We start from the raw sequence: 21,743 nt of genomic DNA on the forward strand, positions 1-21,743 counted from the left end.
CAGATCTCAGCTCAAACTATACTTTCTCAGAAAGTCTACCCAGATCCTCACCCCCACCCGCAAGGCTGCATCAGGGGCCTTGCTTATGTGTTCTCTAAAACCATCTTCTTTTCCTTCGGCCACTCTTCTCAGTTTGTAATTGTGCTCCCACCAGAGCGATCATTTGATTCATGGATCTTTCTGTACTGGAGCAGGGATCCCATCTGTTATTGTCTAGGATCCTATTCCCAAGCCCAGCCCTTTGTAGCCTCTCCAAGTAGGGGCTACCTGTTGATGAATGGAAAAAATAAGGTGATCAGGAGTCCCAATGAATGGATAGGAATAGAAGAAAAAGACACTCCGTGCAGGCTGAGTGGATGGTACGTTTCCTTGGAGAATTTCATTCCGGTCCTGATGGACAAGTAGGGCTTACAGAGGTGAGAGGACCAGGAAGGGTATGCCAAGCGAGGGGACAGCAGGCACGAAGGCATGGAGTCAGGTGCAGGGGGCCATGCTGGGGCACCATGTCCTGGTCAGGAACACACCGAGGACCAGGCTGGATCTATCTGGTGGGAATAAGTGATGGGAGCCTTCTAATGACGCCCATCAGGGTCATCCTGTGGCACGGGCCTGGAGATGTCACAGTGCCCGGCCAGGCTTACCCTCTGCCCCGTCACCTTTCTCGGAAGCCTTGTACCAAGCCACCTCTTCCCGGAAGGGTAACTTGTTGAGACTCACCAGACTCGGACCGTGCTCTGATTTCGTGTCCCTCCTCCCTGTCCCTGGGGGCAGAATGGAAGCTCAAGGACTTTACTTCTGTTGGCGTGCCTGCTTTGGAAGTGCTCCTAACTTCTGGGCAAGACGGACCACGCTGTGTTCTGAGCTTTAGAACTATTCTTTTTTTTTTTTTTTTTTTTTAAAAATATATTTTATTGATTTTTTTACAGAGAGGAAGAGAGAGGGCCAGAGAGTTAGAAACATCGATGAGAGAGAATCGGGACTGTTCCGCCAAAAGCGGGAAGTCTGGTCACCTTACCCTACACGCCCTCCGAAAAATGACCTGCTTCCCGCTTCTGTGTCCTTCTCCCCTCTAGCTGTCCTGTCATTCCAAGGCAGGAGCAGCATCCTACCTGTCTGTCCCCAGTGACTACACAGCGGATGCCCGGCAAACACGCGCTGAATGGAAATGCGGAGCTGGGCAAAAGGGAGCGGGAACGGGTACTTTGCCCCCAGGTCCCGGGCTCCTGACCAGGTCCGAGGCCTGGAGGCTGCTCCGCTCTGTTTCGGGCAGTGCCCTAAAGCAGGCAGACTGCCCTAACTGATCTGGCTCGGTGGATAGAGCAGTGGATAGAGAATTGGCCTGCAGACTGAAGGGTCCCAGGTTCGGTTCCTGTCAAGGACACATGCCTGGGTTCTGGGCTCGACCCCCAGTAGGGGGCGTGCAAGAGGCAGCCAAGCAATGATTCTCTCTCATCATTGGTGTTTCTCTCTCTCCCTCCCCCTTCCTCTCTGAAATCAATAAAAATATATTATTAAAAAAAAATAAAGCAGGCAGACTTCCAGCATGGGGCTTTTGTGTCCATCGGACCTCTGCCACGACCCTGCGGTGGCAGTGGGAAAGCAGCCCCTGCAGACCATGTACATGACGGGAAAGGCTGCATTCCCATGCAACTGTATCTATGGACACGGAAATGCAAATTTTATATAGTTCCACGTGGCGAAAAAGAGTGTTCTTCTTTTGACTTTTCTTCATCCATTTAAAAATGCAAGAACACTCCTTAGCTCACAGACTGTACGAGAACAGGCCTGGGCGGGATTGGGCCAGAGCCAGTTTGCTGCCCCCTGTTCCCAGCGCACGGAGGTCCCTCTGCCCTCACCCCCCCACCCCCCCATCCCTGTCTCCCCCCTTCCCGGGGCACCAGGAGACGGAGCACAGGCTGCCAGGAGGAGACCGTCCAAAGGGCCATCCTTTGAACCAGAAAGAGAGAGAAAGAGAGGAAGTTGATTTTGGCCAAGGTCTCGGCAGGACTTGTTTGCTTACAATTCGGAAGGGGTAACACCCTGCTCCGGCCAGACCACCACCGCTTGTTTGAGGAAGAAAAACCAAAATGATTTTCCTTTTCCGACTCTGGGCTGTCATTCAGAGGCTGTAAGCACAACTCCCCAAATAACTTTGCCTGGGTTTGGCAGCAGCCTTCCTCGCAGGTCTGTCCGGGGGCTGACCTTGGGTGCCTCTGGAGTCTTTTTAAAAATATATATGAATATATATATTTAAGAGGGGAAGGGAGTAGGAGAGAGAGATAGAAACATCCATGATGAGAGAGAACCATTGATTGGCTGCCTCCTGCCACCCCCTACTGGGGACGGAGCCCGCAACTGGGCATGTGCCCCTCACGGGAATCAAACCCAGGACCCTTCAGTCCACAGGCTGATGCTCTCTCCACTGGGCCAAACTGGCTAGGGCTGGGAGTCTTTTACACCATCTCTCTCTCCCCAGCTCCCCGAGGGAGGCGGAAGCCGAGGCCCTTCTCCAAGACACGGGTTCACGGTTCGCGGTCTCCTCTGGAGCAAGAATGTTGTTCTACATGCTTTCTGATTAACCTGCTCAGTGAAGCCAGCGGGCGGTTTATAATCCAGTAACCCAATTACCAGGCCGGAGCTCTGCCAGCAGCAGCCGTCGGCGCCAGAGCCTCCCTCCACGCAGGGATGGCTGAGCCTGGCTCCTTCGTGGCCCGGCTGCTCCCTGTGCCCCTTTCATGAGGACTCTCGCTCTGTTTTTATTTTTTATTTTTAACTGATTTCAGAGAGGAAGGGAGAGGGAGAGAGAGATGGAGACATCAATGATGAGAGAGAATCATGGATAGGCTGCCTCCTGCATGCCCCACACTGGGGATGGAGCCTGCAACCAGAGTACTAGACCTAACCGGGAATCAAACCATGACCTCCTGGTTCATAGGTCGGCGCTCAACCACTGAACCACACCGGCCAGGCTTCGGGGGCAATTTCAAGGCTTCCTTTGGGCAGCAAGGGGCATCAGTTTCTCCGACCTTCAGCCTCATCCTGTGGCATCCACCACTCCCTCCAAGCCCGGGGATGAGGAGGGGGTCTGAGAACCCGCCGAGAGGGGGCCCTGTGGACTTCTCCTCCAGGGGCCTGTTCTCCATCAGGAAGTGAAGAGTGACGCCATTTCACTTCCTGGTGGCAAGCCCCTGGTCCTCACTGTCGCTGTGCTCTCCCCTCGCGAGCAGTCCTCTCTACCCGGGAATGAACACCGTCTTCCCTGGTGACTGCCACATGCCGCCCCTCGCCCCTCCTCGCTGGCACGGCGGGTGGAGGCTGAGGACATGGGGAGAGAAGCAGAGACTGTAGGAGTCTTGGGGGGCTTCCTGGAGGAGGAGCCATGGTCTGAGGGGGCCTTGTCGACATACTCCTGGATATAGTTTTTCACACCGCCCCCTTCCACACGTGGGACGTGGCACTGATTCTGAAGCGTGTGCGGTGAGAGGGGCATTGGAGAGCTGAGGCTGACAAGAGGTTTGCAGAGAGGAGCAAGGCAGGGAGACACCTGAACAATGCACACACGAGTTTCGGGGTAACCCAAACCCTGGCCACTTCACAGTCACAGGTTCCTCTTCAGGAGGAGCTGCTACTGCAGGAGAATCTCAGGATCCACCAGCAACTGGATTTGTGCCACATTTGACTAGATCATGGCCAGTGCCCTCAGGGCCCGGAGCCGGGCATCCGTGCCCTGTCCTGTCTTTCCTAGACTCACACTGCGGACCCGCTGTGCCAGGGCGCTGCAGGGGTGACAAAGCCCGCGATCCTGTGTCTCCAAGCTCATGGTCTGGGGGCGCAGGGGAAGGCTTCCTGAAGATCCCAAGACATTTCACACGGAAGGGCTGGAGGAGGGTCTTGTAGGCGGGGGGACTCACTCCAGCCAGGGACCAGGATGCACAGTGGCCAGACCCCGTCTGGTAGGAACTCAGGGAGGGCCTCAGTGGGGTGCCCGCTGGAGGGGTCTGGCCTGCAGGGCGGATTCTCCATGCCTGCCCCTGAGGACATAGGGCTCAGAGCTCATGAATCAGTACTTGGGACTTGGGCCAAAGAGAGGATGTTCATCCCCGCAGCCGTCCTGGGCAGGGCAGGGCAGGGCAGGGCTGGGCTGGGCGAGTTCCCCAGCCGCTTTGATGACGCTCTGGGGCAGGGGGAGAGAGTAGGGGGAGACAGAGGGGAAGGGGTGCTGGCTGGCAGGTAGATCTAGCCCCCTAGTCCCCCCCCCCTCCCCCCCCAGCATCAGACTGAATTATAAACCTAAGAAAACACAAGCAGAGCACCTGGGGGTGCTGGTGATGTCCCTCAAGCCCACACCTGCTTGCTGAGCTGCGGAGAGCCTGCAGCGGGCTAGACTGGCTTCTACTGCAGGGCGCCGGGGAGGGGAGAGGCCAGCACTGCCACCTGGGGCCACCCCCAGAGTTCAGGGGTTCAATTCCCAAGTGGAGCAAAAGGCTTGGCGTGGTCTGCAGCCTTCGGAGAATCAGACTACATGGAAATCAAAAGCCCCTGGGTACCAGGGCCCCGGGGCTGGGCTGGGTGTCTCCGGGGAACCACCCCCGCTTTCCAGAAAACAGCTCAGGTTACTGGGCAGCAGGTTCGCTGGGCAGCAGTCTGCGGTGCTGCCTGTGCCGGGTGTCTGCGGGTGCCTGGTTCTCCTGCCCGCGGGGCAGACGGGAGGTCTCCCAGGCATTCTGATGGGGCAGCAACAGGGACTCCATCCGCGGGATATGCCAGGCCCACTGGCTCGGAGCTCAGACTTTTGGGCACCTTCTTCCTCAGAGAGGGGCTCCTCATTCAGGGCCCGGCCGGTGTGGCTCAGTGGTGGAGCGTCACGGTTCGATTCCGTCAGGGCACGGGCCCTGGTGGAGGGCTTGAGCCCCAGCGGGAGGCGTGCAAGAGGCAGCCAATTGATGATTCTCTCTCATCATTGATGTCTCTTCCTATCTCCCTCTCCCTTAATCTTTGAAAAAAAAACAAACAACACACAACAAAACCACACACACACACACACACACACACACACGCACACTAAGAAGCCTCGGGGAATCAGGAGGGACTCCTGCCTTTCCCAGGTTTGCTCCCCGCTCTGGAACCATTTACCTGCCCCCCGGGAAGCCCCCGAACCTGGCCGGACTTGCTCCAGACACACATCCTGCTGGTCACTGTCCCAATTTCTTGCCAAAACAACTTCCTTTTGCTGCTACAAACCCGGGGCCCTGCAGAGAGACTGTGGAGACCCTGTGAGGACCAAACCCGCGGGGAGGGCTCCCCAGGCCCCGGCACGCACCCCTTTATTTGTGGGAAACATCACTCTGCCAGGCCGGTCACTGGGGGGCTGTGTTTTCCAGCCAACACTAGATGTAGGGTCTACAGGCGTCCGCTGTCTCAGTACCGCGTGTGACTGCCTCTCCTCCTGTCCCACCGTGCCACAAGCGGTGTGTGGCCGAAGCAGACTCACTCACTGTCTATGAAATGCATCCGGCGAGTTTGTCAAACACCAGCCCCGTGTACAGGATGCAGAGCAGGGGAGAAGGAGCCACCCCCTCTCAGGGAGCTGGAGTGGCCGGGCGTTAGGGGAGGGCGCCAGCCTAGGAATGCCGCCGCCAACACCCTCAGGCATCCTCCTGGCCTGTGTGGAGATGGGTGCCGAGGGGTGGGCCCCGCAGGAAAGACACCCGCCCTGCGCTGGGAGCTGGGCGGCCCTGCGGCTGAGCAGACGGAAGGAGGAATAAGGATGAGGGCTCACAGGGGCGCTAATCCCAGGCAAGGCATGGAGCCAAGCTCTTCACGTGCCCCTCACAATAACCACTTTCCTACCTGCCTACGTGTGATGAACATTCTCAGACGGGTCCCCTCACGGGCCCCTGTGAGAACTCCTTTAGGACGCACACCAAGCAGCTCAGAGTCCCCTTCCTGATAAGTGGGGACCCATACAAGTGAGTTATGGACATAGGATGTATACACTGCATCACTGTTTGAATAGCCGAAGGTTGAAAATACCTCAAATGCCTATCAGTAAGGGATTGATTCAAGAGAATCATGAACTAAACATACCGTGGAATAACCACACGATGGAATACTATACAGCTGTTAAAAACGAACACAGAAACTATGAACTGGTGTGAAAAGATTTTTCAAGATTACAGTAGTATATATATAACTACCTTGAATATTGAGAATCAACTATATATATATATATAAACTATATATATAACTCTATATATGTAAAATAGTATATATATAACTACACTGAATAATGAGAATCAACAATATATATAAACTATATATGTAAATCAACTATATACAAAAATACTATATATAACTATATATATAAAATAGTATATATAATTATATATATAAAAATAGTATATACAACTATATATATAAAATAGTATATATATAAAACTATCCTGAATAATGTGAATCAACTATATATATAAACTATATATGTAAATCAACCACATGTAAAACAACTATATATGTAAATCAACTATGTATGTAAATCAACTATATGTAAATCAACAATAGTATATATATATATAACTATATATATAAAATAATATATATGTAACTACCCTGAATAATAAGAATCAACTATATATAAACTATATATGTAAATCAACTATATATATATAATAGTGTATATGCTACACATATATAGTATATATAATGAATGAGAATAATCTATATATATATACACACATACATACATACATACACACACACACACACATATGTAAATAATGGGTTCTCATTCAAGGTAGTTATGTTCTATAAAGTTGCCATGAATACTAAATTAGCCAGCACTGCTTCTAGGGAAACACAGGGCCCTGGTGGTAACATTTTCACCAACCGATCCATACATAATCCTGCTGGGTGAGCTTCTGTTTAAAGACACCTTGTTTAATGCTGGTAGACACCGTCGGTTTGTTCACAGTGAACTCCTGACCCACAGCACCGTAACCCACGCCTGAACATCACAGCCTTCCCGCCCTCAGCAGCCTCACACAGCACTCAACACCGCGCGTGAGGCCGCTGAAAACAGCGAGATCGTCAGCAAAAACGTGAACAACAGCCAACGTGTCACTACACAGACCGTGAGAGGGACACTTGCTGACGGCGGGGTGTCCCCTCGGGTCAGCCTCGCGGGGTGCAGGCGGCTCCAGCTCTCACTGCTCTGCGTGCCGCCTCGGACAGCGAAAGCACCAGGCGCTCCGATTCTGAGGTTACCGATGGATGTTAGAGAGTGGGAGGATCTGCGAACGTGGAATCCGCGAATAATGAAGACCCGCTATGTATCCATAGTTGCTTATTTTGCACAGAGAAACCCTGGAAAGACTCAAGAAACCAGTAGCAGTTGTCTAGGGGGAGGGCGTGTCTCTGGGCTGAATGGGAACAAGAGCAGGAAGGGAACGTTCCGTTTTACAGCTTTTTATATTTTCCTAAACGATCGTGCCACAGAGTCTATGACTTCTTAAAAAAAAAACACCGATCTAATAAACCAGCGGGGAAACCTGCATGTCCGCTGAAAAGCGGCACATTCACGCCTTCACGTTTTATGTTAGCTTAAAACACAAACATCTCAGTGATGTTCGGAGGCCTTTTCTCTGCTCACAGAGCTGCGGAACGGACTCCGCATTTGTCTTTTATGCATAAAACCCTCATCTCGCACGACCGGCCGCGTTCCGGGACCGTCCTGTGAGAGAGCCGGGAGCCGGGACCGGTGACGGGATGAGGGTGACACCCCGCTGACCTGCTCAGGCTCTCCCCCCGCTGCGGCCGTTCCCACCACCGTCCCGCTCACACCCCACGTGGCAGCGATGTCTCTGGGCGCCTCGCTGTGTAAGCTCTCTCCGGAGCGTGCAGGCCCCTTTTCCTGGAAACAGCCTTTCCCTTTCTCTTCTGCATCCACAGGCCATCCGCTCACGTAACGGTTACCGAACTCATGCCGGCACTGAATCTAAGCCGCGGGTATGGCAGGCACCAGCCGGTGCAGGGGCCGGGGTCTGCGGGAGGTCAGCGCCATCATCAGGGAGAAGGTGGGCGGGACAGATTTGCTGGTGTGGGAACGCGCCGAGGGAACTTTAGTACAAGTACTCCTAATTTTTCATCAATTTTTCATCCACGCCGAGGCAAGACCCTCCACCAACAAAAAGATTACCGTTTGCTGAAGGCTCCGAGGCTGGCGAGCATTTTCCTTTGCAATAAAGTACTTATAGTTAAGGTACGCACGTTGCTTTTTGTAGACATCATGCTCCTGTGCACTTCGCAGATTGCAGTGTAGTGCGATCATCGCTGCTGTGCGCGCTGGGAAACGGAAGCACCCGTGTGCATGGCTTCGCGGTGCCATCCGCTCTGCCGCGGGGTCTGGAGGCAAACCCGGGGCATCGCCGAGGTGTGTGGGCATCAGCAGAGCGCTGATGTCCTTCCACATCACGCTGCGTGTCTGCGGACTCGGCACTGCCTCCCAGGGGCAGAAAGCTGGGCTCGCCGGGGTGCTCAGAGCAGAGCTGGGGTGGGGTAGACCCTCAGCGGACACTTTCTGAGGTGAGAGGACCTTCCCCCCAAAGGCCTTCCTCGTGGGCTTCCTGACAAAGCTGGCGCCGAGACATCAGGTTTGAGGGAAAGGATGCGGAAAGGCAGGGCTGCACGATGTCCTCACGGCCTCACAACCCCCAGAGGAACTGGCTGGCAGCTCAGCCCCAGCCTGACCCCCCAGCTGCTCTTGGCTGATGCAAACCCCCCATGAGTTTGGGGACCAGGGGCAGCCTCTGCTGGCCACAGAGCGGAGAGACCATCATGCACGCGTGACCTGAGCCAACAGGCCTTGTCTCCGCGAATGGCCCCGGCGCCACTTCACAGGGAAGACGGAGGCTGCAGAGAAGACGGAGGCCTAACAATCTTTAACCCTCTAGCACACGCATGTCAAACTCAGGGCCCAGGGGCCGCATGCGGCCCACAACAAATATTTTTTCGGTCCAGCCACTATAATGGTATGTAAGAAACATTTTAATAAAAATGTCATAACTTAATTTTTACAATATCCTGTTATACAGAATCTTATATATGTATATACAGAAGGCTAAGTGACCCCCTGTCCATCCGATGGACTGGCCGACCGGCCATACGACGCAGACTGGCAATTTAAAAATAAACATTTACCACACAGATCTTTCTTCCAATTAATTTCCTCTCAATGTGCATGAATCTGTGTACCGGGCCACCCGTCATTAATAATGAACTACATGCCGAAGCCAGTTTGGCCTAGTGGATAGAGCATCGGCCTGTGGACTGAAAGGTCCCAGGTTCGATTCCGGCCAAGGGCATGTACATTGGTTGCGGGCACATCCCCAGTAGCGGGTGTGCAAGAGGCAGCTGGTCGATGTTTCTGTCTCATCGATGATGTTTCTATCTCTCTATCTCTCTCCTTTCCTCTCTGTAAGAAAATCAATAATAAATAAATAAATAAATAAATAATGAACTACAACGTTCGCTAATGACTGATTACTATAATCGTGTTGCTTTTCTTTCCTTTATGCACCTTACACACAGACGCACCATTTCTCTCCACTAATACTAGCAGCAAATATTTTAGCAGCCGATCGCCACGTCATTAGTCTTGGAGTGACTTGTTTGGTGTGCGCAACAGGAAATATTTCCCTTTTGGAGAACAAGAAAAGTACGTTTATTTGCATTACGCTTATTAATTTGTGCAGTTACTCAGTGTCTGGTAAGTTAAAACTCAAGAAAAAATATTAATTTTCATTTAAATGTTCTATTAATTTGTGTTACCGATTGCTCATTTATTTCAGCCCTTTGTATTAGGCATGTCTCTGCTGAAGTAAACCTACGTTTCTATAAAAATTGACGCTTTTGTTTTTTTTGCAGCCCACATAAACTTAAACCTTGTTTATTTGGCCCGTGTTAGCCTTCGAGTTTGACATGCTTGTTCAAGTTTATATGCCATAAACTTGGAATTATGAAAAAGAAACTGATGTATTTTATTCCAAAAAACGTTCTAGGCATTAAGGGCTGAGCTCCAGCTATCTGGAACATGGTGTTTTTTTTACTCATTAGGAACTGTCACTGGAGATAAACCACGGGGTTACGTGGCAGGCACTGTCTTCACAAAAGTACCGAGATCACCAGTTCTGGAGTCGGAAGGTCAGAGTTCAAATCCTAACCTTCCACTAGCAAAGGGAGACCCCACAGGCCGATCCGATCCTTTTTCCTGAGCCTCAGGTTTGAGATCTGTAAAAGGGGAATAACACTACCTTCTGGCCCAGGCTTTTGGAGAAGATCAAACCGGAGACGGCACGGGACCAGCGTGGCCCTCAGCGAGGACTCAGAGGCTCACCGCGCGGTGGGGCTCCTGTGGTTGGGTTTGACTTGGGAACAGGGTGGGTCCGGCTCAATGACTCAGCTGTGATCGAATCAGTTTGGTTACTTGTTTCCAGGGAAACCTGCAGCCCTCCCTTTATTTCAATGAGCAGACGGAGCTTGGGGGCAGGAACGGGTAGAAGTGGACACAGGAGAGAGGAAGGCCTCAGTAGCCTGGGCCCCTTGGGACCAACAACCCCTTTCCCCGCCCCCTGAAAGCCCTGCTGCCTCGGGGGACACTGCCGGTCTCCATGACGGAGACCCCGGGCACCAGGGAAAGACAACAGTGACTTCGTGCATGGGCCAGTGGTCGGCAAACTCATTAGCCAACAGAGCCGACTATCAACAGGACAACGATTGAAATTTCTTGTGAGAGCCAAATTTTTTAAACTTAAACTTCTTCTAACGCCACTTCTCCAAAATAGACTCGCCCAGGCTGTGGTATTCTGTGGAAGAGCCACACTCCAGGGGCCAAAGAGCCGCATGTGGCTCGTGAGCCGCAGTTTGCCGACACGGAGCTAGGCAGAGAGACACCAGGAGTGTGGGTGCCTGTGTGGCTTGCCCGTTGGTGGAGGAGGTTTCTGGGGCAGGTCAGCCTCGGCGAGGGAGCCCCGCGGTTCGCCAGGGGCCTGTGCGATTCAGGGGGTGCCCACGAGGGACTGTGAGTGTGGCCGGGTCGGGCACGCTGCCCGGCACGAAGACTGGTAACGAAGACGCTGTCTGCTCTCTGGGGCCCAGCTCTCCAGCGCCCGGGACCCCAGGAGGGGAAAGGAGAAGTCCTCATCCAGTGGCCACCTAACGCTTACAATCTCTGTGGTTTTCACTAAAGAAGAAAGTGTAAAGGGGGCGCCCCAGGTCCCTGGCCAGAGTCATTTCACTCCCTCCGTGACACCGATAAGGAGACCGTCTGCTTTCTTTCCTGTCTCAAGGGGGCCCCCAGCTCTCAGATTCCCGGAACTTGGCAGTGATTCTGTCCACATCTGCCTCTCTGCCTGCCAGAAAAACCCCACACAAACGGCACTCTTTAAGGAGCTGGGACACTCGTCAGGCAGGGCTGTCCAGGCGAGCAGGCTGGGGGGGAAGGGGGTGTGGTGGCCCACACCTGCTACCTGACCTGGTGGGCAAACGAGAGCCCTCTTGGTGGAAGCTGCTACCCCCTCAGAGCTCTCGTCAGCCTCACAGACGCTGGAGAGGAGGAAGCGAGGCCACCCTAACCCTGAGCAGAGGGGGCCACTCCCACACCCACCGGCTGCAGTGCGCTTGGGACTACACTAGGGAAGCTCCGAGGGAGAAGTGTTCTCCAAAGGATCGCATGACGGGGGAGAGGACAGACGGAGACGAGAGCCAGAGGCCAGAGAACCCCCAGAAACCACAAAACCACTGCCACTCCGATGAGACCAGCGCCTCTACGTGGCTTGAGTGTTCTCCAGAAATACAAGCAGGAAGGCATCCCAGAAGGCAAAGAAACAAACCCTTTCCATTCTATCAACGAAACCGTCACATCGGAACAGCTCCTTTTCCCTCCGTCCTTGGTCCCCTGGGCCTAAACCAACCTCCCCGACCCCTCACTGTGCGCACAGGGGTCATCGCCTCCTTCATGGGACCCTCACAGGAAACTTACACCTTCTCAGATGGGGCTCTTTCAAGCTCACTTCCCCCGCCCTCCACCCCGCCCCCACCCGGTTGCTGTGTATTCAGGAAATGCAAACCCAAAGTCGAGATAACGCGGACCAGGCAGAAAAGGAGACTGGCCCTGTGGCCTTGTCGGGCAAATGACTTCCCCTCCCTACACCTCAGACTCAGCTTCCGCAGAGCGAGGGGCTCGGACCTGATGGACCCCCCCCAAGGAGGTCCCTGTGGCTCTGACCTGTGAAGGCTCAGCTGAAGGAACCTTCCCAGACTCTGTTTCAGGGACACCCCACAATCCTGAGCCAGGAGCTGAGACAGGGCGGTTTCCCACCACTGACCCCTGACCCCTGACCCCTAGGAGTCCCAGCCTCATGGTGGAGAGTGCTGGATTTTAGTCCCAGCTCTGCCATTGAACAGAGTGAGTGGAAGAGCTTATCAGAGCACCTTAAGATCCAGCTAGAGTGTTTTAATATTTTTATATACTTAGAAAATACACACTATTAGTATAATAAAAGCTTAAAAAATATTTTTTCAAAGGGAGACCACCCAACAGCGAAGAGCTAATGGCCAATCTCCAAGCAGCACGTAAACACTCAGATTATAACGGATTCCATTGGCTTTTACATGGCCGTGCAAGCAAGAGTCCTTTGCCCGGGAGCCCCCTGTCTCAATAGCCACAATAACCCCGGCTCCCCAAACTCCTCAGAGAGCCCCGACATCAAGTGTCCCAACTTCCTGGTTCTGGAAAACTTCACCTCTGAGTTTAGGACAATCCCTTGTTTCGATGTGCAAGACTCGGCTGACAACGTGGAGGCTCACCGATAATCTACCCGTTGAGCTCCTCATGGGCAAGGCCAGTTAGATGGAGGAAGTCCGCTGTCGGCAAAATGGGGCTCGAGAGCCACAGGCTCTTTGGCCCCTTGAGTGCGGCTCTTCCACAAAATACTACAGCCTGGGCGAGTCTATTTTGAAGAGGTGGCGTTAGAAGAAGTTTAAGTTTAAAAAATTCGGCTCTCCAAAGAAATTTCAATCATTGTACTGTTGATATTTGGCTCTGTTGACTAATGAGTTTGCCGACGCTGGAGTAAGTAATCAATCTCGGCTCACAGCTCTGAGTAATGGGCGTGGAGGTGGGACAGGAAGCAGGAGGCATGTAAGGAGGGAGGCTGTTCATAGACTGAGGTTTGCAGGGGGATGGGCGGGGCCCCCCAGGAGGGCCCAGAACATCCCGGACATTATCTTGGGAGCCACGAGGAGAAAGTACCCCCACCCCCCACCCTCCCAAAGGCCAGCACCATCAGCGCTCAGGCTCCCAGAATCCCTCCCCCTTGGGGATACCTGAGCAACCCCTGGAAAAGGAAGATGAGTGGTTGCCTCCAGATACCTTTTGGTGTCACAGCCTGAATGTTCCTTAAAGAAAAGTGCCAACTCCTATTTTACAAAAGTGAGTCGGTGGCCTGGAATGAATGGAAGCATCTGTTAGAAGCCATATGTAACTCCATTCGAGGCCACCATGCTCATGACCATGTGGTCAAAAGCACCAGGGAAACCCGGACATCAGCTGCAGAGCTTCTCCGGGCTTCGGCTCTGCTCGTGGAGGTGGCTGTCCAGCAGGTCCCGGAGGTCCTCTGTGGGGCTGGACGGCCTCCCGCGTCTCACCGGCTCAGGAGGAGGCAGTTTTAGGGTCATGGCCACCCTATGCGTTTCCTATACCGCAGATCTAGAACCACTGATCCAGAGTCTAGCACGGTGATGGTCACAGAGGAAGCTCTTGCCTCAGTTCGCACTTCTCCACCCAGAAGGGACCAGGTTCCTCCTCAGCTGCCTCATCCTACCTGCCCCATCCGGCCAGCTCTAATCTCCCTCTCCCACATCCCTCACCATTCAGAGGCAGGGTGCTCTCCCATTGGACAGCCACTCTGAATACCTGACACCTAACCTCATGGAGACGGTTTATCATTGGTGCACGTTTTGGCCAGAAAGTCTTTTTTTAAATATATCTTATTGATTTTTTACAGAGAGGAAGGGAGAGAGACAGAGAGCTAGAAACGTCGATGAGAGAAACATCGACCAGCTGCCTCATGCACACCCGCCACCCGGGATGTGCCCACAACCAAGGTACATGCCCTTGACCGGAATCGAACCCGAGACTTTTCAATCCACAGACCGATGCTCCACCACTGAGCCAAACCGGTTTCGGCCAGAAAGTCTTTTTTTAAATTAACGGAGTTTGTTTGTTGGAGCAGTTTTAGGGTCACGGTCACCCCGTGCGTTTCCTATGCCGCGTACCCACTGTACACAGCCGGAGCGCCACAAATAGCGGCGCTGAGAAGCCGTGTTGCCTGATCGATATCAGATCAGGAAGTGATGCAAACCTGAGCAGCAGAAAGCCACTTGCTAGAAGGGAGTGTGTGAAGTGAAATGGACAGGAAAGACCCCCTTCCCCCCGCCAGACAGGCGTCCAGCAGCGTGGCTGTGCTGTCCTTTGACCCAGGGGCCCCACAGGGCAGCGCCCCGGTGCCTGAGGCGCCAGCCCCTCGTGGCTCCGTGGCAGAGGGGCTGGGAGGCCGAGGTGCTGGGCGCCCCATTTCTGGAACCCGTGCCAACGCGGCCAGGCCAGTGTGTTCTGTTTTCCCTCGTATTATTTAAAAAACAAAACAAACAAACAAACAAAAAACAGCTTGCAGAACAGAACAGTGAGGCTGGGAGTCCCTCACTGACCGTGGCCTTCATCACCTCTCATGCGCCAGCTCTGCCAGCGGGGAAGCGCGGCTGGGGGAGAGCAGGGCCTGCAGGCACCTGTCCTCGGTCACAGCAACGTTAGTTCCACCGCGGACTGAGTGCGTCCGTGCTCCCAGCTCATGGAATGAGCTCTATGTACATCCACTCATTTGGTCCTTGTCCCCATGTCACAGACGAAGGAACCGAAGCGCAGAGAGACGAAGCTAGTGAGTGGCAGAGCTAGGTTCAAACCCAGCTTTTCTCTCTGCCCCCAGATCCCCAACGTCTCACCTCCGTGCCCGGAGGCCGCCCCTCGGCCCATGAGACGGAAAATCCGATAGCAGGAAGGACTGGGGACGAGGGGACTTGGGAGAAGAAGAAGGGGAGAGCAGCATGAGGCCAGGAAGCAGCTGGGGTCCAGGGGGAGGTGCATGGGGGCTGGCTGTGGGTCCGGGAGGGTGTGCAGAGTGGGAATGAGGCAGGAAAAGTGCTGGTGACCGCCGGAGAAAGAAGCCACAAAATATGCAGAAGCCATTTCCTCTCTCAGGGAAGATAAACAATAGATTCATAAACACATTTTACAAAGCTGTTCCAACTATGTAAAGCGTTCTGGTAGGAGCTCATCTCCTTGGCGAGCATAAAGCGAATCCCCCCAAAGCGGCCAGTCATTCTTCGGGAGGAAGGAGAGAGGAAAGGGACACACTCCTTCCCAGGCCGCACCTGCTGCGCCTGTGATGGCAGCCCCGCCCGGTCCTCTCTGCGCCTGGGCCTCTCTCCTGTGAACAGGGAATAGTCGTTTCTGCCCCCAGAGCCACGCTGGGGGGAAAACAAAAAAAGATAACACTTTTCAGCCAGGCACCCGACTTGACCTTCCCAATGGAAGCAAATAAAATGCTGGATAAAATTTAAAGTATACGAATTGTACACACATTGCTGAGCCGGTACAAATGGAAGGATTCTTCCAAGACCAAACACCAACCGAAAGCAGGAGCCTTGGGGGCCATACTGGAGCGAAGCCGGCCTTTGTCCTGAGGCTCCCAGACATTCTGTTTCCCAGAGGAGTGGCTCCCCCCGCCGTGAGTGGGAGACCCAGCGCTACGCAGAAGGTGCGGCAAGGAAAGCTGGCGTTGGGCTGCGGGAAGTCATTGTCGAAATTATGTGCCGAAAGCTGGACTTTGCACAGGTTTGCAGTTTGAGTTCAGGCCACGTCTGTAGCCAGAAAAGCCTTGGGTAAAAAAAAACAACAACCAAAAACCAAAAACCAAACACAAATACACACACACACACATACACACACACACCACCACCACCACCATCAACAAAAACACACACACACAAAAAAACCACACACACCAAAGTGCTTTTTGGTTGGTAGTGCCCCTAGATGACTAGCAGAAGTTAATGCAAATCCTCCCCAGAAAAGTCAATGTCAACCGGGACCTCAAAGAATTCTCAAAGATAAAGTGGCAATGAAAATGCACAGCTCACAGAGACAACAGAAGAGCGAGGAAGTAGATACAACAGTGGCACACTCGGGCCTGTAGAGATGGCAGACTCCGGAATTACCGGACATGGGATCCTACCATTTTCCAACAGCTACTTCAATATGTTAGAGAAATGGAGAAAGAAATGTGCAATATGGATAAGAAATAAGAGGTCAGAAAATCACCAAGCAGATCTGAAAAATAATGATCCAGAACTTCTAGAAATAATACAAAAAGGAGCTGAAAGGAAAAATTCAATGGATGAATTAGCCTTTGAGACACAGGATAAATTAATCAAATGGAAGACAGATCCGAAGAAATGATTCAGAGTTCACGGAAAGACAGAGATTTAAAATATGAAATAAAGGATAAGAGGCACAGGGAACAGAACGAGAAGGTCTACCATAGGTTTAACTGGAGTCCCAGAAGGAGATATTAGAAAGAATGGGAAAGACGTGATATTCAAAGAAACGAAGGGTGGGGACTTTTCCAGAATTGTGGGGAGATACCCATCTTCAGCTCCAGGAAGCCCCACGAACACCACGCAGAGTAAAGACAGAGAAGCGTAGTCCTCGTTACACCACAGTGAAGCTCCAGAACACCAAAGAAAACAACAGTCTATTGAACATAACCGGAGAAAAACGCCGGGTCAGGTACAAAGGAACAGCAATCAGGCGGACAGCCCGTTTCTCAGCAGCAGCATCCCGAGCCAGGGCCGTGGACTAACAACGTCAATGACCTAAGAGACTATATCCAGTAAAGCTACCTTTCAAAACCGAGAGCAAAATAAGATATTTCAAGCCAACCAAAACAAAAAACTGAACCACGCCAAACCAAAAGGAAAAAAAGCTTGAGACTTTACTACCAATAGTGTCTCACTAAAGGATGATGCTAATAGATTTATGTTAGGAGGAAGGAACAGGATCTCGGGTTCATGAAAGAACGGTGACAAAAGTATTAAGTGTGTGGGCAGTCTATACAAACACTGTATGAAACAATGATGTCTAACGTGTAGGTGAAAACAGGATAGGATAAAAACACAGGGTAGTAACTCTGTGCACACGGAGAGGCAGTGGTTAGAAGTAAAGCCATTTATGGTTCTTGCACGGTCTGGGAGGAAGGTAAAGACACCGATTAATTTTAGACTTTGTCACCCATCTATCTGTTAAAATAGATGGGTGACCACTGAAAGAATAGATACAGATCGTATAACTACCAAATAAGAAGATAAGGTGGGGGTGGGTGAAGGGCAAACAGAGGTGGGTAAGGGGACACCTACAATATGTCAACATTGATTTTTTTTTTTAATGATAGAATCTAAAAAAAATTCACTCTCATTTCAGAAAATGCAAAACACATTTAAATATGGATGTCCAGACAGATGAATGCTTATTGTATTTTTTTAAAAATGGAAAATAAATGAGTATATGATTCTGGGGGGGGGGGGGGAAATAGAACGGGAGATGAAAATACCTCAAGAAAAAAAAAAAGCAGAAAAAATGGAAAGTATGTAAAGATGATAGATATGAATCCCAATTCATCAATAAGATATACACTTAGTCTAAACATCTTTGCACCAAATTGCTTTAAAATACATAAAGCAAAATTTTCAGCACTGCAAGGAGAAATTGACAAATCCAGTGAGAGATTTTTAGCACATTTCTCTTAATAATTAATAGATTAATCAAACAAAATCAGAAAGGAACATATTATAGATGAGTTGAACAGTTGAACAGTACAGTGAACTAACTTAGATGCTTATATATAGAAAAACATCTATCTATCTACCTATCTATCTATCTAAAAGCGACTGTTACGACTGAATGACCAAACGACCAGTCAACCAGTCACTTTGATGTGCACTGACCCCAGGGGGCAGATGCTCAGCACCGGAGTTGCCCCCTGGCGATCAGTGTGCTCCCACAGCCACCCTCCCGTGGTGGGCCAACCTCCTGCGGTCCCTCCCCATGGCCTGCCAGTCCTGATCAGCCCCTCCCCTCCTGGATGGCCAACCTCCCACAGTCTCCCTCCACCCCCACCCGCTGGCCCTGATTGCCCCAATACGGACGGGGTGAAATGGCCTTGATAGGCCCTGATTGCCCGACTCCCACCCGTGCGCAAATTCGTGCACTGGGCCTCTAGTATTCAATAATTACAGAATACTCATGCTTTTCATTCATGAAATGTTTAAGAAAAAAGTTGGAAAGAGACAAAATATAAAGAAGGAACACACAGAAGTGGTTTAATGCTTACTTCAAACTCTCTTGAAGGATCCAAACCTATATTTTCTTAAAAAAGACAGAGACTCTGTCTTGTTCACTGATGCACCTAGAGCAGTGGTTCTCAACCTTCCCAATGCCATGCCATGACCCTTTAATGCAGTTCCTCATGTTGTGGTGACCCCCAACCATGAAATTATTTTTGTTGCTACTTCATAACTGTAATTTCGATACTGTTATGAATTATAATGTATACATCTGTGTTTTCCGATGGTCTTAGGCTCTACAGCAGCAGTTATCAACCCGTGAGTCGCGACTAGCAGGGTCGCCTGAGACCATTGGAAAACATAAATATTTACATTACGATTCGTAACAGCAGCAAAACTATACAGTTATGAAGTAGCGATGAAAATAATTTTGTGGTTGGGGGTCACCACAGCATGAAGAAGTGTAGAAAAGGGTCTCGGCATTAGGAAGGTTGAGAACCACTGATCTAGAGTCTAGCACGGCGATGGTCACAGAGGAAGCTCTTCATGCGCACAGTAAGTCCTCACTTAACATCGTTGACTGGTTCTTCGACTTCAAGTGAAACGAAGTAAAACGAAGCCGATTTTACCGGAGGCGAATGAATATAAACAAGAGTTAAGTGACTCCAGCATCTCAGCAAGGCTGTATTGGAAAGGTGGTGAAGGAAATGACGTTCTTCAAGGACCAGCTGCACCATGACTAGTGGATAAAGGGTTCTCTCTGGGGAACAGCCGGGGCTAAGTGAGCAACCACAGGTATGAAATCCTTCCCCACACGGAGGGAACAAGAGGACAAGGTGAGTGGCGTCAGGCTCTGGGGGAGAATTTATACAAAACAGGAAAGCAGAGCCGGGCAGCCATCTTCACACCAGAAGGGAGAGTCCTGTGGAAGCGTCTCCGAAAGCCGGCTCCACGGGGAAAGATTGAAAAAGCATACAGAATACGTTACGACGAACACCCCTACACCTCCCAGGAGAAGGGACGCAAGCTCACCGTGCCCTCCGCCGCAGATGGCTGAGTTGGGGGCCTGGCTCTGGGGGCTTCTCCTGCGGCTGGCCGGTCATGCTGCTCTCATGCTGCTGGGCAGGTGGGCAGAGGAGACCTGGTTCTGTGGGAACAAGAGGAGGAGAGGTCACGTCTTCATCGCTTGCTCCCAGCCTTCCATCACCAGCCCCAGAGGACCCTACCCAGAAGCCCTGGGGCTTCCCGAGGACGGCCTCACCACTCTGGGGTCGCTGGGGGCAGGCAGGCCTATGCTGGACACCGTTTCCCATGCCTTCCAGTGCCAGGTAGGGCTCTATGGGATGAGGCTCTGAAGATGAGCCACATGCAGTCCCAGCTCTTCTCAAGAAACAGCCCAGCAAGACTAGTTTTCATTGTAATATAATGTGGCAAGTGCTGTGACTTCCCCAAATTCACTCAACAGCCCACCTGTCCCACAGGGGAGGAGGGCAGAGGCCGCTTACACGTCGACAGCACAAGGCTTCTCAAACTACTACTGTATTTGTGATGAAGGGCCAGTTGTCTTTACTTTCCAACCCATCACAAATGAACACTTCTATAAAACACCAGAGGCCCGGTGCATGGATTTGTGCACAGGGGCAAGGGCCACAGACCAGGTGGGCGGCTGGCCCCGCCCCCTGGTTGAACTCCTGGTCTCTAGGGGACAATTTGCATATTAGTCTTTTATTATATAGGATAATGAAAATAGGCCACTAGAAAAATAAAATAAAAAATATTCAAAGTACAAGCCTACTTTTATTTTTTAAAATATATTTTTTATTGATTTTTGTACAGAGAGGAAGGGAGAGAGATAGAGAGTTAGAAACGTCGATGAGAGAATCATCGATCAGCTGCCTCCCGCACACCCCCTACTGGGGATGTGCCCGTAACCAAGGTACATGCCCTTGACCGGAATTGAACCCGGGACCCTTCAGCCCCCAAGCCGACGCTCTATCCATTGAGCCAAACCGCTTTTGGCAAGCCTACTTTTTAATTGCTCAATTCAACTAATGACTGTCACATCAGTATGAAAGTTTCGAGGTGCTTACTCTCAATATCTGTACTTCATTACGGACCAGTGACATTTGCAGGCCAGCGCCATCCCACGAACCGCAGCTGAGTAGCATCACTGTAACGAGAGCTTATAGAGTGCCCCTTTCCCCGAGATGTCTGACTGGTCTTGGTTCCAAGAGGGTGGCCGGAAAGAAAAATGTCCAATTTGCCCTCTGGACTCTCCTTCGGAAAGTCCACAAGTCTCTCTCCGGGAAGGAGAGCCACGGCAGGGACTTTGGGAACGTGTGTGCGTGGGGTGGTGGACAGAGGCAGTGGGTTTGGGGAGCAGGAGCAGGGAGCTCACGGGCCCCGGTCAGAGTGGTGCCTGCCGCCCTGTCCTGCTCCATCCGGGACTCCCAACCCTCTGGGCAAAGCCCGGCCTGAAAGTAACCATCTCCAAAATGCCGGGGCAGCTGGGCTGCCGGTGTTCGTTCCTCCTATCTAATGCTATAAAAATGATTAAAAAAAATTTTTTTTTGAAATCCTTTGTCTGTGGCAGCCAGCTCCAAAAAAGCCTGTGAGTAGCTATTGCCTTAATACTTAAGGAAGAGATTACAAGTCATTCTCACCCATTTGAATGTTTAAGGGAAAGTACTCACTCCTCTAAGCTCTCAGTTCTTAAGTAGTTCTTATTTTAAACTTTATAAGGAGATAACTCTACCGAAGAAAAACTCTTTTCAAAGTCTTTTTAAAAAGAAAAAATGCAAACACACACACACACACACACACACACACACACACACACGCTCACTCCCAGCTTCAAATGCTAAATCATCTGCAATTTGGGAGTTTTTGTTGCTCATGAAATTCGAGCGATAAGCACATCATAAGCATTCCAATAGCAACAGAATGCTTTTGAAGCCGTGCCTGTGATGTTACAAAGATTGTATATCATTATCTCTGAATGTTGGCCAAGAGAAGGTTATGGAAATAACTATTTACGTGCAAATAAGTCAATATAGCAATTGGCGACCTGAATAGCAGACGGCGACACGGTGGGAAGCGGGGAGGCAGTTCCCTGCGCTTCTGGGAAGAACCGCGCTGTCCTTACCCTCCACGTGGGAAAGCAGCTCTCCAGGTCCCTCACAGCAGCCGCTAGTCTCAAGGGCAAGCGTTCGGCTTCGCCACCTTGTACTGGCCACCTGCTGGATGCCAGGTGCCTGGCTAGCCCTCAGGGTTCTCAGGATGCCCCAGAG

The 21,743-nt window shown here is 51.5% G+C and overlaps 1 protein-coding gene across 15 annotated transcripts in view; it reads right to left on the reverse strand.

Moving 5' to 3' along the window:
- TRERF1 (transcriptional regulating factor 1) overlaps window positions 1-21,743 on the reverse strand; it is a 216,703-nt gene that overhangs the window by 45,221 nt on the left and 149,739 nt on the right. For all 15 annotated transcript variants that reach the window (XM_084890256.1, XM_084890258.1, XM_084890252.1 and 12 more), the window contains one exon: window positions 19,486-19,600. The gene's annotated coding sequence lies outside the window, so the exon portion shown is untranslated. The remainder of the gene's footprint in view (window positions 1-19,485; window positions 19,601-21,743) is intronic.

Source organism: Pipistrellus hanaki (assembly GCF_964339955.1).
Source record: "Pipistrellus hanaki genome assembly, chromosome: 7".
Classification (NCBI taxonomy): Eukaryota; Metazoa; Chordata; class Mammalia; order Chiroptera; family Vespertilionidae; genus Pipistrellus; species Pipistrellus hanaki.